Genomic DNA, 17,779 nt, shown 5'->3' with positions numbered 1-17,779 from the left:
GCTGTCCTGCAACTTTTCCATGTGTCCCTGTTGCAACACACCTAGTAGGTCATTAGCAAGAGTATAGAACTTGAATGCATGCTGAGTTGGCAATTCAGCCATTTGATTCAGGTTACAGCAGCTCATGAGTGAATGAACATGGTGCAATAAAAGTATTTTAGAAGTATATGTTTCCAAATACATATATTTACTTAAATTTACTTGAGTAGGTAGGGGTTAGGGGCTGCCACCTCAGCATGCAGTCAAGTTCTATACTCTTGCTAATGACCTACTAATTGTATTCAGGTGTGTTGCACCAGGGACACATGGAAAAGTTGCATGACACCGGCCCTCAAGGACTGGAGTTTGAGACCCCTGTCATATGGAATATGACAGGTGTGGTTGAACTGCATGAAGACTCTGAAGTTTCTCTTCTCTTCTGGCAGGACAGGAATGTGGCCTTGTCCTGTGAGCCACCGTAAGGATGTACTTGGAGTAGAACTGGACTGTCACCGGCCTCAGGCTCTTCACCTTTTCAAAGACAAAGCAGTCATTTAGATAAAATATTAGATATTGTTTACCTGTAAATGCACAAAGAGAATTTAGAAATGTAATTATTGTCAAGAGTGAACAAGCACTGATAGTGTAATCTACAGCTGTGGCCAAATGTTTAGAGAATGAGAAGTGTTGTTTGTTTACAAAGTTTGCTGTTTCAGTGATAGTTGTATATCATATCATATCACTTCAAACAGAGGTGATCCAGCAATGCTGCACTAATGAATTAGACTAACTATTCACTTTAGCTAAAGTTATTAAGTTAGCTAAAGAGTTGGGATGCTGTGTAAGACATAAATAAAGCTCAAATACAAAGGTTTGGACACTTATTTGCATGTTTCCCTACTGTAGGGCTCTCTGCAAGCATACAGGGCTCTGAGAGGGTACAAGATGACAACTTCAGATTTCTACTAGAAACAGTCGATCATATTTGTTTGTCAAAGCTGAATCCAGGGCAAACTAGGCTAAATTAGCGTTTTTAGCTACCAGCTACAATAAGCATAAAAGTTACTGTATGACTATCATTTGTTAACATGACGCTTGTTCTTATACATGTAATACATTTATTACCAACCTGAGAGTTTATCCGCTGGTCATTCGACATGACGAATGACTTCTGAAGTCTTAATTCAGCTCAAGACGCTGTGGATTCCCGTCAGTAACACTTTCAGTCCGCTGGCAAAATGTAGTTCTATTAATCTGCGCTTGAACCGGAACCAGATGTAAGTCCCGAAAAACTGAATTTTGGAACTGAAATTGAATTGTAGAACTGAAACTGAATGGTGAGAAGTGAAACTGAAATTATTCGAGAGCTGAATTTTTAAAGGATAAAATGCAGTTTCAAAGCAAATGAATTCATTTTCAATATATAAAATTCAATTTCAATTTAGTGATGATCATTTTCAAACCATAAATTCAATTTCAAATTAGATTAATTCAAATTCAGTTTTCAAAAGCATTTATACAAGTTACAATTCAGATTCAACCTGAGTAATTCAAATTCAAATTTAACTTATTCAAATTCAGTTTCTGATGGCACAGATTTCTGCCCATATACTTATAGTTTGTACTTTGAGAGCTGTCCTTTACCTCGTTTACTGTTGCTGTGATTAATATTTACTAGTGATGGGTAGACGAGGCCTCATGAAGTGTTTCAGCACATTCCCAAACTGTGTCGACACAGTGTTGCTGTTTTTGCTCACACCTGCTGCACCTTAAATGTCATTGCAGGCAACTTACTTGAGACTCAACAGACACTGATTCAAATACTGTCATACAACCTAGTCATAGTTGTATACACTGTAACGAATTGTACTTTCCATGGAATCATTTTATATCTTTTACATTACAAATATTGTAGACATCTTTAAAATATATTGTGAATGTCATTAAGTGAAAATTAAAATGAAAGTATTATGAAAGTAATATTACCCATTTAAATATAATTGACTCAGAGTTTATTATAAATTTCTGTTCAGAAAATTAAGTTTATCCAATATGTTTGTCTATTGCAATTTTTGACACCATTTCCCCAGCTTTCTAAAACTCAGAAGCATAGATGATGCTGGGGTACATAAAAACTGTAAAGCCAGGTGGGAAAGGTTCTGATAAAATGTCTTCTTATTCCCCCAGTACGTTAAAGGATCCTCTGATCTTGGAATGTTTCTCTCCGACACTCTCCACTAGGGCTGCCACAAACAGTTATTTCGATAGTCGACTAGTCACTGATTATTTTTTTTAATTAGTCAACTAATGAGATCATGCATCCATTGGACGTAAAACATACAGCTTATTGCACCAGCATGCATCTGATCTTAAATAACTAGCCTTAGCTTACAGCTTAAAATAAAGACAAGATGATAGTTTATGATTTTTAATGAAAACTGCAGATTGTTTCGGTGAAGTTTAATAAACTCAGCCGTCTGCTCCTTGCTATCTAAAATATAACAGGACACCGGAGTACATTTTCCAGCGTCTCACACTTCTGATAATCAGTTTTCTGCTTGACGTTTATTCAGCTGTGTAAAAACTATAACTGTAATCTCAGCCAAACCAATTTACTCAGGATAAATGAGGATAACAAATAAAATACTGAAAAAAGCGAAACAATAACATTTTATGTTATCTAAGTGACTTGTATGTCACGTTTAACCTGAGTAGCGAAAGACAGCGGTGGGTTTGAAAACGATTTGCCCCGAGTCTGTTGTTCTCACAGGCACTAGTGATCCTCAAACCCCGGCTAACAGATGTCTTCTAAAACGTCGCAGCGATTTTGAAAATATGTGGTGTCTTGTCTGTGAAGGTTCTTAGTCATACAGGTCATCGTAGTCTAAGGAGCTTGAAAAGAAAAGCGTCTGGACTTCTTTAAGTTGCTTGAAGACGTTTCACCTCTCATCCGAGAAGCTTCTTCAGCTTTAAGGGTCAAAAGGTGGAGTCCCAGATTTAAACCCAGTGGGAGTTTCCCCCCAAAGAGGGACAAAGGACCCCCTGATGATCCTCTGATCCTCTACCTAATCACATGAGCCAAGGTGTGAAAGTGGGTGTGGGTCCCAATCAGCCAGGGTTTTGGGTGAGCTCGTTGTTAAACCTGGCCCCACCCTATCATGTGATTTCCTGAGGTCAGATGGCCCAGGATGTGAGTGGGCGTTAAGGCGTCTGGGAAGGGAACTCAAAACTGGATTATAGATGGCAGACAGTTGGTGTCGTAAACCACCGCCTCTGTTCAAAGATGGTCGCTAAGAGTGGACGTAAATGGCTACTTTCACTCCTCTTTCAAACCATCTGTCCTCTCTGTCCAAAATGTGAACGTTGGCATCCTCGAAAGAGTGACCTTTGTCCTTTAGATGCAGATGAACTGCTGAGTCTTGTCCCGTGGGACTCTCCACCTTTTGACCCTTAGAACTGAAGAAGCTTCTCGGATGAGAGGTGAAACGTCTTCAAGCAACTTAAAGAAGTCCAGACGCTTTTCTTTCCAAGCTCCTTAGACTATGTAGTGTCTTGATAAACTGAGCAGATATTTGAAGATTACACAGCTACATTCTGGCCTGAAAACATGTTAAACGTTTATTTTGTGACCCAGAAAGAGTAATAAGAGTAATATTAAAAGGAACTAGCTGCCGCCATTGTTGGAAAGTGAACAGGGCTGCGCTATGAATTCTGGGATAAAGCTTCTTCTTCTTCGGGGTTTAACGGCAGCTGACATTTCTGTACATGCAGTGCTGCCATCTTTTGTTTCAGTCTGTTATTACACTCTTAAATGCTACTACTTATTCCTGCATCTTTTGTGATCTTCCAAAGCTTCAAATGACACGTCGACTATTAAATTAGTCATCGACGATTTTGATAGTCGACGTAATCGTGACTAGTCGACTAATCGTAGCAGCCCTAGTCTCCACAATACTAAGGGGTTGGCAGTCCTTTAGAATAAAATTCAGCACTGCTTGGTCCAGAACAGTCTTCCTGGATGCCTGATTTCAAAATAATAAAACGCATATTAATAACAAAATGATGATAAAGCTGTTCAGTGTCAATATAGGCCTACGTGTGTTCATTTTTCAGTGTGTTTGTCTCCTCATTTTCATGTTTGTAATGACTAAACATTGAGGAGGTGCTTTTGTTTGTGTAAGAAAGCTCCGCAGAACAAATGCGACATTTAGCCTGCATAAAATGAAATAAATAATTTACACTGCAAGTCACATTGCTGTTTTTCCTATTCTGATAGATTACACTGAAACAAATAGAGACAAACTATTACTGTATTTGCAGTTAAAAGATCAAAATGATCACACACAACAGAAACATTTCTTTTTTTTTTTCAGGCTCCATTTTGTTATCGAGAGATGTGTATTTTTTTTTTAATCTTTGTTAGAGTAATTTTGTGTTTTTTTGGCGGCGACTCATTCCGTTGACAGATGCGGATGCGGTACCTTTTAAACACAGTCTGTCGCGTTCGCAATGCAAGAGCACTTGGCTGTAGCCACTGGGGAGTGCCGGAAACACGTAAATTCAGTTAAATCGACTTTGACAGCGAAAACTAAATTGTGTTTTTGTTACTAGTGATGCTGCTGATAAATAAATGTGGTTTTAAGTTGTTTTTTTAATGTGTGTTCTGATTGCTGTAGACCATTGTCAATCAATCTAGTGCCGTGTCTCCTGCACAGCAGTTGTCCCCAACACCCAGCATCGTTTGGTACCGGGCCGCGAGAGTTTAGGCTCGGGTGTGAAGTGTATGGTTTTCAGTGTTTTTAATTGTTAAGTCGGGTTCCCTGGGTCTTTTCTCATGTTGTAGTCATGTGTCTTATTTTGAAAGAACTATTTACACGTTACCATAGCGACCAGAGAACATTAAGAAGCAGAGAGGAGGACTTTGCTCTCAATGTTGTTGGTTTCAGGAGGATGCTGCTAATAAAGTTACACAATCACACAGTGAATTCACTTTTATTATTATATGTACAAAATACCACAGTTTTTTCTTTGTCTGTATCATTTTATTTTGTTGTATTTGTCCGCGACACCTTAAAGGCCGGTCAGCGGAAATATTTTCTGACATTAAACTGGTCCATGGTGCAAAAAAGGTTGGAGACCGCTGCTGTACAGTACATAATGCATTTAGCTTGTCGAATTTATATAAATCTTCAATTGCTAGCAGTGTAACTCTGAAGTGCTGCACTGTATGTTTGTGAGTTTTCTCCCCGACAAACAACAATGTTGACAAAACATTTTGCAAAGTTTCATTCTATAATACTGGATTTATGTTTCTATGAAGATTTGAACTTTAAGAGTGTTTAAACAAAAGAGAAAAGTTTGAAAATGTTCATGCCTTTCTGAGAAAAGTGTATAAAGCATGTAGTGAGGGGTTTTACAGTCTTAAAACAGCTACAATAACTGTAAAAAATAAAGTTGGCTACTTCGCAGATTTCACCTGTCGCAGGTTATTTTTAGAATGTAACTCCTGCGATAAACGAGGGACCGCTGTATTATTAACAGTAGAGTGTGGGGCATCTAATTGATTAACATCAACATTGAAAATTATGCACTATTATTTTTGTTCATGGAGAGCAAAACATTTAAAACTCTCTCTCAGCTTGTCCGTTGCCAAAAATGGCCACTTTTGTGCATGTTCACAAAATGCTGTAAAATGTATATTTATTAAAACATTTATTTACTTTTACCGACTTGACACTTCAAATTACTAACAGTCTTTTTCCTCAAAACCAACATTTTATCTACATTCTTATTTTTTACACTAAATGCCAGTTTGGTTATATACATCATATACATTAGGTTACATTTACACTTAAATTTGTTACTATAAGTATGGGAACAAGTGAACATTTTATAATAGGTTTAACTGGAATTCTGTACGCTGAAAAACAAACAACACAAAACCACAAACAAACAGACAGGGCCTTCATCTATCCATTAAATGTCAAACATCGCACTGACCCGTAGTCCCTGCTTGTCAGCACGTTTTTAAAAAGAGCTCCATGTCCTCTGCAAACTGAAAAACAAAGAGGAAGAAGTCACTCTACACAAAAACGCTGCAGATGACAGGCCAGGCACACATCTATAGACCTGTTTGAATGCCTCCTTATCATGTGAGCCTTGACGTTTTTTTTGTAAGAAGACTAAGACCACAGTGAGGGCATTTCATTGTTATGGACTTTCCACAAGCCACAGTTTCATTTAGCGCAGAGGGTAGAGCACATGAATGTTCTACCGAAGATTCAGAAAATGGTTTAGATGCTGGAGACAAGACATCGAGAGAGAGATGGGGCTCCGCTGAGAGTTCAGTGGGGAGCAGTCCTGAATGCTGACATGACAATAATTGCCTTGCCATATCCTCACGCTGTATGACTGTCATGTTACAGACAGGGCACTGAAAGTGCACCGTCATATAACTTTGTCTCTAAGAGAGAAAAACAACAACAGCATGTAATTTAAATGCAGTTATATATAATGTAATCAGTTTATCTAACAATCAGATTGTACATATTAACAAAAATATCCAAGCCATCATCAATAATGAAAGCAAAATGGTGTGGATCACAAGAGCTGTCAGGAAATGTGGTGAACAGGAAAAAACATTTAATGAAAACACACTTTTTTGTCTTGCTGATGAATGCACTGAACTGTACAATGTGAAAAGCAACTTTAAGTCAACAAAGAGACTGCAGAAGTGCTGAAAAGAAGTGCATATTTATAACTATAACTATGAGGTATATTTAATACCAACACACCAAAGCATTTTTAATGTGTCCATTTATATGCTCCTCAATCTTTGCCCCTACAGTAGGGCTGAGAGTGGGGCACAGAGGACAGTGAAACAGCCAACACATGGTGCATTACTGCAATTCTGGCTTGGAGGCAGAATTCCAAATTGATATGTGCATCTAAAACAGAGAGAAAAACAGATAAACACCATATACACATTTAAGTTCAGGTTTTAGCAGAAATAACACGTTACAGTTAGCATTTAAGAGATTTGGGAGAAAATTCTTTACAAAAACATAATTTACAAGAAACTTTTATTTGTGACATACGTATCTATTGACATATAACAGACAATTTAAGGCTAACTAAAATCTGGGCAATAAAAAAGCAGAGCAGAATGGTATAGAGAATATTAGTATTTATAAATAAATATAAACCTCTTTGTGACGATCTTTGCAATGTTTTTGCAGGTGGAATGAAAGACATGAATAAAGTGCAATATGCAATAAATGGAACAATGTGCATTGATGTTACAGATAGTGAAAAGTAGTGAATTTGTTCAATAACATGCAGAAAACAAATACGTTTGAAACTGACCACTAAATGCTAACCAGAGGTGTAAAAAGTACACACATTCCTTACTAAAGTTTAGATACTCAGGGGTCTGACCATTGTTGTAAAGCAAACAAAGTGCCAACATAATCAGTGTAAGCAAACTAGATGATTCCTAGAATTATATAATTATTAACATCAAATTTATACATGAAAGACTCTGTGCCAACCTTTACGATCCACTTGCAAGGTTTCCAGAGTTGATGATGCACGTGTGGCAGGATGAATGTTATTCCTTGGTTCAACCCACTTTCAGCCTGGCGCATTAGGGGGCGCTAGTATAAATAGTGGCCATTTGAGCGTCCCTGGATCGCTTACCTGTGATCTCCTTTTTGGTCACCTGACTTCCCTTTGGTGTTGCAGAGATCATTTGCGGGTTACTCTTCTGAAGCCTCCATCGCGGCTGGTAGGTGTTTACTCATTGTAGTGTGTATATTACCTTACTTGGTGGTAAACGGCTATTGTTTGTAGGTCGTAGCTGGAGAAGCCTCCTCTGAGCCATTCTGCTCACGTTTTATGACACGGCTTACTCGGTACGTAATCAACTTTTGTTACGCTCTCTGCCTTCTATTGTTCTTGGGCCTTAGTTTTGCGCCAAGCTACGCAAACTGAAGTGCTGCTGCTTTGCTTTGCTGTGCTTTTACCGTCTGTTCCCGTTGCGAGACTTCTTTTCCTGCTGCTGCCAGCTTTTACAGTGGACGTCGGCGTGGACAGCGGCCATATGCATGCCGGTTATCGGAGTCAGCTGGCGTGCATATTGATTGACCGTTAACTTGTAATCGTGTAGACGGCAAGTTGGAGCAATATGGCGATTCCGTTTGCTCCAGATTTTAGAGTTTTATCCAGATTGTATGTTGTTTTACTGTTTTTGATTTGTAGTTTGGATTTTTGTTACGCCACTGGTGGGAGGCCCTTTTTCTAGCTGTGGATCACCAGTGTGGTCCTGCAGTTGGGTTATCCCCCAGCGCTACATATTAGTTTTGTTGTAATGTATTAAAATTTTCTTTGTTTGTTTTATTCAGATGCGGAGTGCTGACGTGGAGGAGACTAGGGTGCCTTGGTGGTGGGATCCCTTGAGTGTACACACCTGCCTTGTTTATTTTATTAGTGTGAGTGTGTGATAATGTGTTGCACTTGTGTCTTGGTGTGTTCTTTTTTTATTGTTTGTGCGTGGCATCCCTGCCCCTCCACTGGTAAGCCTCAGCTCTGAATACCGTTTTAAGCATATTTGTACATGGATATTTATGATTGTGCTTTTATACGGTGTTTTAAATAATTATTAATAAATTGTCAACTTGTTTATCATTGAACCTCGTCTCTGTACTGAGTATAGCGAACCTAAGTGCCTTTTTGGTGATTTAGTGTTACTTCCAGTATTCTCTGGGTGAAATTCCCAGGGTGGCATTGTCTTTTAAAACTGTGAAGAGTATTTACTTTATTTCCACCTGGTGCTGCCACTGTGGAGGTCACGTGTTTCCGGTTAGTGTGGAGGTCACGTGTTTCCGGTTAATGTGGAGGTCCCAATATGGCGCTCCCCAGTGGCTGCAGCCAGACCACCAACAACAACAACAATCTTTATTTATAGAGCACATTTAAAAACCAACGGTATACCAAAGTGCTTAACAAAGAGCAAGGAAATAACACAAGTATTATAAGGCCTTAATAAAAGTGTAAAATTATGTTCACAGGAAAATGCCACAAATACACAATGGTAATATAACATACACAGCAAAAACCAAATAAAAGCATAATAAAACACCAGTCAAAGAATGAGTAGGAAAATTAAAAGAATAAATCTATGCAACAAATGCAAGCATTAACAGGTAGAAAAGGCAAGATTAAACAAATACGTTTTAAGCCGTGATTTAAAAGATTGAATAGAATCAGACACCCGGATCCCAATCGGAAGGTTGTTCCACAACTCTGGTGCAGCCAGGACAAACGCCCGGTCACCTCTAGACTTCAGCCGAGATCTAGGCTGCACCAATAGTAACTGAGTAGATGATCTTAAAGCCCTGGCAGGAACATATGAGTTAAGGAGTTCCTTAAGATAGCTCGGTGCTGTATTGTTAGTGATTTTAAAAGTAAGCAGCAGAAGTCCCTTCTCTGGCCAGTGTTGCCAACTCCTCAGTATTGAAAATCGCTATTGGCTGTCCTAAAAGTCGCTAGAAGTCACTAGATGATGTCATCGCCTAATTTGCATAATTGGTCATGCTAATTTAATTGTAACCTATGTTGGAGAGAGAAATAACATCTTGGATGAGACATAAAGTGAATGAAAACTAAATGCATTTAGAGTTTGTTTAGAGCTACAAATTAAATTTCTTTTAGCAATTTTGTTTTTTTTTAATATCACAATTCCAACCCTGCTCCTTTATGTGGACCGGCAAAAGTGACCCGAAATAGGCACTCTGCGGGAGTTACTTTGTGTGCGTGTGTTCATAAGTAGTTTTAAACCTTGCGATTCACAAAACAGCATAAGAGAAAAAGAAGAACTGACTGCGTTACAGTCAGTGCGGGAGCAGCGGCTTCGCTCATGCGCGATTTATTTGCAGTTTGGAAGCATAGGTGTGAATGTCTCTTGCCCTGATAGCAGCTGGGGGAGGACTATCCTCCGCCTGTGAGCGCTTTGGAACGGGCGAGGTGCCCACGGCAGGACCCGCTGCTTGTTGAGAGTAAGAGCGATACATGCTTTCACGTCAAAAAGTCGTCATAAATAAGTCTCCAATAACACCAGAAAAAGTCACCAGATTTGTCCCTAGTCGCTTTTTAGGAAAAGAAAAATTCACTAAGGGGGTCTGAAAACTCGCTAAATATAGTGACAAAGTTGCTAAGTTGGCAACACTGTCTCTGGCAATGAGCAATACAGGAGCTCTTGGATCACATGACTTTTTCTTAAAGCGACGCATTCACCGATACAGGTTTCACTCTGTGAGCTTGATAGATGCGTCGGTGTTGCTGGACCCATCACTAATATTTACAGACGAGACACCTGCAGGGCTCTGATGCTAAGCTAGCCACACAGCATGCTAATGCTAAGCTAACTCTAAGCTAACGCTAAGAGCTCTTAAATACACTAGTTAAAAAGCTGCTTTTAGTTTGTGATCAGAATCCAGGACTGAGAGTAGCAGCAGAGTTGATGGATAATGAATTACTGGATGGAAGAAGCTTCTCATTAGCAGTAAATCAGTGTGTGTGCAGTTCTCTGCAAACTCAGCAGGAATAATTAGTGTGAAGCTTTAACTCTGCTGATCCTCTTTGAATCATGGATCAGCTGAAAGGTTTAAAACGTTGTTCACACGCGTTGGACTGACTGAAGCTTCCAGTCACAGTGAATCAATGTGTGTCAATGAATGCATCGTGTGTGCTTCACGGCTCCATCTAGTGGACTGATAGTAGAGCAGCTGATGGCAGCTTCCTCTGCCTCACACTGCTGTCTGACTGCATTCAGCTGACACTGAGATGAAGCAGGAAAGAAGCAGCTGATATTTGGACAGCACACATGATGGAAAGGAGGATTTCAGTTGATGTGCACATGAATGATTTGTGTTTCCTCTGCAGGTGAAGGTAGAAAGTGTGTGTGAGCTGAATTGAGCAGCATGGATCAGTGTGAGGACAGAGAGGAGGGAGTCCCTCCCTCTAAAAGCACTCTGTGTGGGGAACATGAGAGCCAGACCAAAGCTCAGAGGTGAGATGACCATCTCTAACTGTCCATGACTCTTCTCCATGTCACAGCTCAGCACTCACATCACAGCTCCATCATTGTTCACAGGAACCCACCTGGACCTCCACCCAGCTCTGTGTCCTGTAAGAGTGATGCGTTTAAAGAGGCTGAAATTGACTTTAAATCAGGCATGTGCCATCCTGCAGAGAGGTAATGTGAGTGTAAATGTTGTTGTGACTCAGTGTTTGTGGCTAAATCCTGTTAATAATCATGTTTAATGTCAGCTTAGCTCTGTTTCACACACATTTCTATGTTCATATGTGAAGCAGTGTGTGTTGGAGTGTTTCCACAAACACAGAAGAGGTGTTTCTGTAGTGAAAAGGTTCTGTAGGACTCCAGCTGCTCCAGCAGGTGTCTCCTTTGTGCTTTGCTTCAAACACAGTGTAGGGAGGAACTTCCACTCAGCTGTTCAGGTGTTGCTGATAGATGAGGACAAATAGTTTAATGAGACATTTCCACCTGAAACTAGAAGAAAGATGTTAGGAGTTATTGGGATTTGTGTGAAACTTGTGAGTTTGTGTTTTAGAGCGAGTGATCAGCTCCAGTCTGTGAGTGCTGCCCTCAGTGGCCAAAGTTTAAGCTCAGCTGTGTGTTTGTCTGCTCTGACAGAGCTCATTAGATTCAACAGGAACCTGAGTTAACCCATCATCAGATAATTATATTGTAACTGTTATTATAATGAATTCCTCAGTACCAGATTCCTGATTTAGAAACCTCATGTTAAACAGGCTCAACTATAACTCTTGACAAGGCTAATTTGATAGTTCATTGTTTTCATTGAGTCTTCTGCTTTTATTTTCTTTATTTGACTTCATATTACATTTTTTTGTACACTCAGCTGCTTTTAAACAGTTTTCTAAAGTCTGTAAGCTCTCTTTGTATAGTGTTGATCAGTTCAGTCCGTTTTTATTTCATTTACATTTTAACAGCAGTGTTAAAGTTAAAGTTACATGTCACACTTACGGTGTGTTCACACCGAACGCGATAGGCGCGAGCGAAAACGCCCCAAACGCCCCTAATTTGACGCGTGCACATTCGCACGTTGATGCGTGTCCAACAGAAATCCTTCGCGCCTCAAAATTGGATATTTTGACGCCCGTGAACTGGAAACGTGGGAGGGATGTGGGAGGAAGTTGTGCCAGACGGTATCTTTGCTAGATGGCAGCTGTCGAGCTAGCGTTTGAAGAGAGAGAGTCTCCCTCCTCTATTTACTGTGGAGAGCAGAGCAGCGGCGTTAAGGACGTCCTCGCCAAACCTGGGTCCGGTCCTCCAGAGGCGGCAGCAGTTTGATGAGTTTCACCACTTGCTCCAGGAGCTGCACCTGGATGACGGCGATGACAGCGATATCACCGTCTTTCACTTGCTCAGTTTGAGGACCTGCTGTCCCGCGTCGGTCCCAGAATCGCTCGCCTAGACACCAACTACAGGCGCTTAATCCCACCTGCAGAGCGCCTGTCCATCTGCCTGAGGTTAGTAAAAGTGTTTAATACAGTAGTCCTTTATTGATACCTGTGTTAATATATGCTAAACCATCCATTTATACACTGCTAACATGGATGTGGTATGCTAACAGTGAATGCCGTCGGTGTTTACTGATAGCAAACTGTGGTACGGAGACGACTGTGTATAATATTTCTAGTGATACTCGAAAGTTCTCATCAAGTCCCGTTTTAATTTGATTTCTGCTGTTATCAGTGTTTGCAATGATAACATGGCTGTAGTGTCTATCAGTGTATGCTCTCGGTGTTTGCTGATATCAAACTGGTATGAGGCCCACTGTGGGTTAATCTTATAGTGATACTCACTCCTTTTTTTATTTACACCTGGTTTAATTCTGGTATAGTTGAATATTTGTATGTAATCCTTGCAGCTGTCAGGCTCTATAACAGGGGTCACCAGCCTTTCTTAAAACTGTGAGCTAGATGAAATTGTGAACAGTTTGGTTCATCTTTAGTTAGAATATGCTAGATAGAATCATATATCTTGATATGTTGTCTTATCACAGGTTAATTTTTCAAGAATATTAACAATGATTTAAGCAAGGAAAGGGCTACATGTCAACATACAACTCTTTATTTCTATTAATGTCTTACTTCATTCCTACCTGACTGACATGTCTAGGAATTATGAGTGATTGGCACACTGTAGTGGTAAAAGTTGCTACCAATCAAATTATGATATTTGAAAGTTAAAACAAAACACAACTGACTGTTTTATATTATATCTAATATATATTATGTAATTATCCTTATAATTACCAAATGTTTTATGTAAGATTTGTTTTGTAATTTAAATCTGACATCACAAAAGTATTTTTGAATTTGAATATTGTATTTTGTAACTGCAGTACACATAATACTAATTTTGAACAACTTTGTCCAGGTTCCTTGCCACCGGGGACTCCTTCAGGACCATCACGTTCAGTTTCAGAGTCGGTGTGTCTACGGTGTGCCAGATCATCCCCCAGGTAGCGACGGCCATCTGGGACTGTCTAGTGGACGACTTCATGGCTGTGCCTTCACCTGGAGACTGGCGGTCCATCACAGAGGGATTCCAGGAGCGCTGGAACTTCCCTCTCTGCTGTGGAGCTCTGGATGGGGAGCACGTCCAGATGAAGGCCCCCCATATATCATATAGGAGACACACACATTGATATACACTAAATATTTATTCCATTTCTTTTTTTGTGGTGCCCAAATTTATGCACCTGCTTGATTTTGTTTAAACAATTATTGCACACTTTTTGTAAATCCAGTAAACTTCTTTTCACTTCTCAAATATCAATGTGTGTGTCTCCTGTATGATTTATTTAACTGACATTTATTATTGTAACAACCAATAATTTATACAGGAAAATAATGGCTATTAACAAGGTTGCCCAAACTTTTGCATCCCACTGTATTAGTATATTTTGTCATTAGTATAATATGAAATAAATTCTACATGTGTCATGTCGTGTGCCAACATTTGCTGTGTAGTAGAACTGAGACATTAGTCATTATAAAAATTTATTTGAAATAATATTAAAATTCTCAAACAGAAAAACATTAAACATAAATATATAAAATTTAAGTATTTACAGCGAGACAGGAATAAAAAGGACCCAGCTGCTCTCCAGAGCAGGAACAAGGCTGAGGAGGAAATGCTCCATTGGAGACTGGCGTGGCCTCTTCAGGGACACCAGGATGGCCAGCTCCACCACCGATGGATCGTCCTGGGACCATCCCTCATCTGCCTCGGAGCTGTCCTCCTCTCTGGGCCTGTAAAACAGCACAAAACACAAAGAAATGAGAAAGCTGCTACTAGATTTTCATTTCAACATTGAAAACAAAAACAAAAAACAGGATATAATCAGATTAGTTGTAGATATTTAGTAAAGGTGATCACAAGGGAATCCCACCGAGTAAGAGAGGGGAAGAAACTGTTCTTATGGCGAGAGCTTCTGGTGCGAATGGACCTGAGCCTCCTGCCTGAGGGGAGCAGGTCAAACAGACTGTGTCCAGTGTGAGAAGAGTCAGCTGTGACCCGAGCTGCACGCCTCAGTGTCCTGGAGGTGTACAGGTCCTGCAGAGATGGGAGTCTGCAGCCAATCACCTCCAGGTAATCTGCTGGACCTTCTTATGGTTCTGTGTGCTTCCTGAAGTCCACAATAATCTCCACTGTCTTCTGGGCGTTCAGCACCAGGTTGTTGTGGCTGCACCAGGACACCAGACATTTACCTCCCTCCTGTAGGCAGATTCATACCCCTCCTAGATGAGGCCGATAACCGTGGTGTCATCTGCAAACTTAACTAGTTTAACAGACTGGTGGTTGGAGGTGCAGCAGTTAGTGTACAGGGAGGAGAGCAGAGGAGAGGGAACAGAGGCCTGAGGAGCGCCAGTGCTGATGGTCCGGGAGTCCTAGACATTCTTCCCCTGCCTCACATGCTGCTTCCTGTATGTCAGGAAGTCAGTGATATACCAGCAGATGGGATCAGGCACATTCATCTTGGAAAGCTGGCCTTGGAGATGGTCTGTAAGGATCGTTTTGAAGGCAGAGCTGAAGTCCACAAACAGGATCCTGGCGTAGGTTCCTGGGGAGTCCAGATGCTGCTGAATGACATGTAGAGTGTGGGAGCTTTCCGAGCATTCAGGCTCTTTAACTGTTTCTTCACATCTGCTTCATGAACATGAGGGGTTGTAGTGGGAGAAGGTGGTGTTAGAGCCTCATAGGTGTGGGATGAAGAGCAGGGTTTGTGGTTGAAGTCTTGTGTTGGTGGTTTGTGGTGGTGATGGCTCTGTGGTGGGGGAAGGGGTGGGGGGATGAGTGTCCTAGATGTCTCTATTTTGGGGGCTGGTGGAAGTGTGAAGGCTGCTTGATGGCTCGTCCAAACGGCAGTAAAAGTCGTTAAGGGTGTTGGCCAAGAGCAAGTCATCAGTGGAGTGGGGGGTTTTAGGCTTGTAGTTGGTGACCTTCCTAAAACTTTTCCACACAGAGGCCGAGTCGTTCTCTGAGATCTGCTGCTGCATCTTCTCAGAGTGCTGATGTTTAGCAATGTCCACTTCTTTTCTGAACCTATACTTGGCCTCTCTGTAGCAGTCCATGTCTCCGCTTCTGAATGCCTTTCTCTTTTCTAGCCACAGCTATTTGAGTTTAGGAGTAAACCAGGGTTGTCATTCTTATAACTCACCCTGGTGCATGATGGCACAAAGCTGGCCCCCGCAGAAGTGGATATAGGAGGTGATAGTGTCCCTAAACTCATCTAAGCTGTTAGAAGCATATGAAGTAGTAAATCCATTGCAGATGCGACAAATACTGGAAGAAAACCAAAGGTGTTTTAGTCCTGTGGTTAAGAAGCTCTTCTCTGAAGACTTTCCAGAGTGTCCAGACACACAAATTATGTTGAAAAAAAAAGACAGACGTAGCACACTGAAGTACCAGGGCATCCATTCGCAGTGCCATCTTGGATGTGATGTTGTCATGACTTATTTTATAAATGTATTTAAGTGTTTTAGTCTGACTTTTTGTGTTTCCTTCTCAAAATAGTTGAGTACAAATATCATACTTGTATTTTTTTGAAGACAAATTTATTACTCAAGGTGAACTTTCCTCCAACAGGAAGTGCTTCAGCCCATGCAGCTTCATCACTTTCATCAGAAGGTAGGAATTCATTAGTTGGTCTCAGGACATGCTGATAAGGCCGTAACACATTAAGCCTGATGTGACTAAGCAGAGCTCGGGTTTCTCTGTAGCCTCAGCTCTGCAGTACGACTAATGTCCAAGCTTTATTGAATGAAGACCTGATTGGTTTATTAGTCTCTTTAGTTCACTAGATCACTTGATGGTGACAGAGCTTTAGATGACATGTGAGGATGGTTCATATGCAATTGAATTTTATTTATGCAGCGTAAATCCCAATAACAGTTGCCTCAAGGTGCTTTATATTGTAAGATGGACCCTACAGTAATATATACAGAGAAAAACCTGAAAATTGAAGGCTCTGGCTCCCATTCTACTTTTAAATACACTAGGAACACCAAGTAAGCCTGCACACAAAAACCCTGAATTTTATAGTGTTTTTTTTATCGGTAAAAATAAGTTGAATTATATCTCTGCCCAGTACCTGTGCAACAGATGGTATTGATGGTTCAATAGAACCATCCTATAAAGCAACAGATACAGGTATATGAGCCCGTTCTCACTCCCGAGGCGTAACATCCCGACGTTTTGTCACGTCCTGCAGCGTTCCTGAGGAACGCGAAAGGTGACCTTCCACGTTGTTATGGTACGCGGCGAGTTCCAGCCCTGTGTTGCAGCCCTAAACCTAACCTTATCCCTAAGCCTAACCATAATCTTATCCCTAAACCTAACCATAACCGTATCCCTAACCATAACCTTATTCCTAACCTTAACCATAACCGTATCCCTGTGCCTAAACCTAACCTTATGCCTAAACCTAACCATAACCTTATCCATAAACCTAACCATAACCTTATTCCTAACCTTAACCATAACCGTATCCCTGTGCCTAAACCTAACCTTATGCCTAAACCTAACCATAACCTTATCCATAAACCTAACCATAACCTTATTCCTAACCTTAATTACTGGGGGAGAATAATGAATGATACTCACAGTGAGTAAAAAGTAAACTGAGGGCATTTTTTGGACAGAGATTCACTTTTAAAGTGTCTGTATAATATAATACAGATACATAAAAATACACTCCAAAAATAGAAGAGTCCTTGAAATGTACAAAATATTATTAAAAAATTTAAAAAAAGAGACACCTTGGTCTATGGTACAATGTATACAATGTATGAAAAGATCTTTACTGCAGATGCTACTATGGCTCTGCAGATTTTTTCTTTTCTTTTATCCTATGTCGCCTCACCTTGAGGTTGGCAAATCTGTCGATCACATTTTGGTGGTCAAGTTTCTCAAGCATCTCTTTCTCAACTGACATCACAGCCAGGTGCTGCAGTCTGCTTTGACCCATGGTCCTTCTCAGGCAGGTATGGAGCTGACGCAAGACACTAAAAGACCTTTCACAGCTACAGCTGCTAACTGGGTTTGTTAGGGCAACCTGTATAACAGTTTTCAGTGTGGGGAAGATCTGATTATCCAGAAGATTGTACAATGTTAACATATCTGGGATGGCACCAGCCTCACTCTTGAGCTTCAAAAAGTTTTTGGCAACCGTGACTTCCTCTGACT

This window comes from Pelmatolapia mariae, linkage group LG3_W (genome assembly GCF_036321145.2).
Source record: "Pelmatolapia mariae isolate MD_Pm_ZW linkage group LG3_W, Pm_UMD_F_2, whole genome shotgun sequence".
NCBI classification, from domain to species: domain Eukaryota; kingdom Metazoa; phylum Chordata; class Actinopteri; order Cichliformes; family Cichlidae; genus Pelmatolapia; species Pelmatolapia mariae.
The sequence above is the reverse complement of the archived record's forward strand: the minus strand, read 5'-3'. Positions refer to the sequence as shown.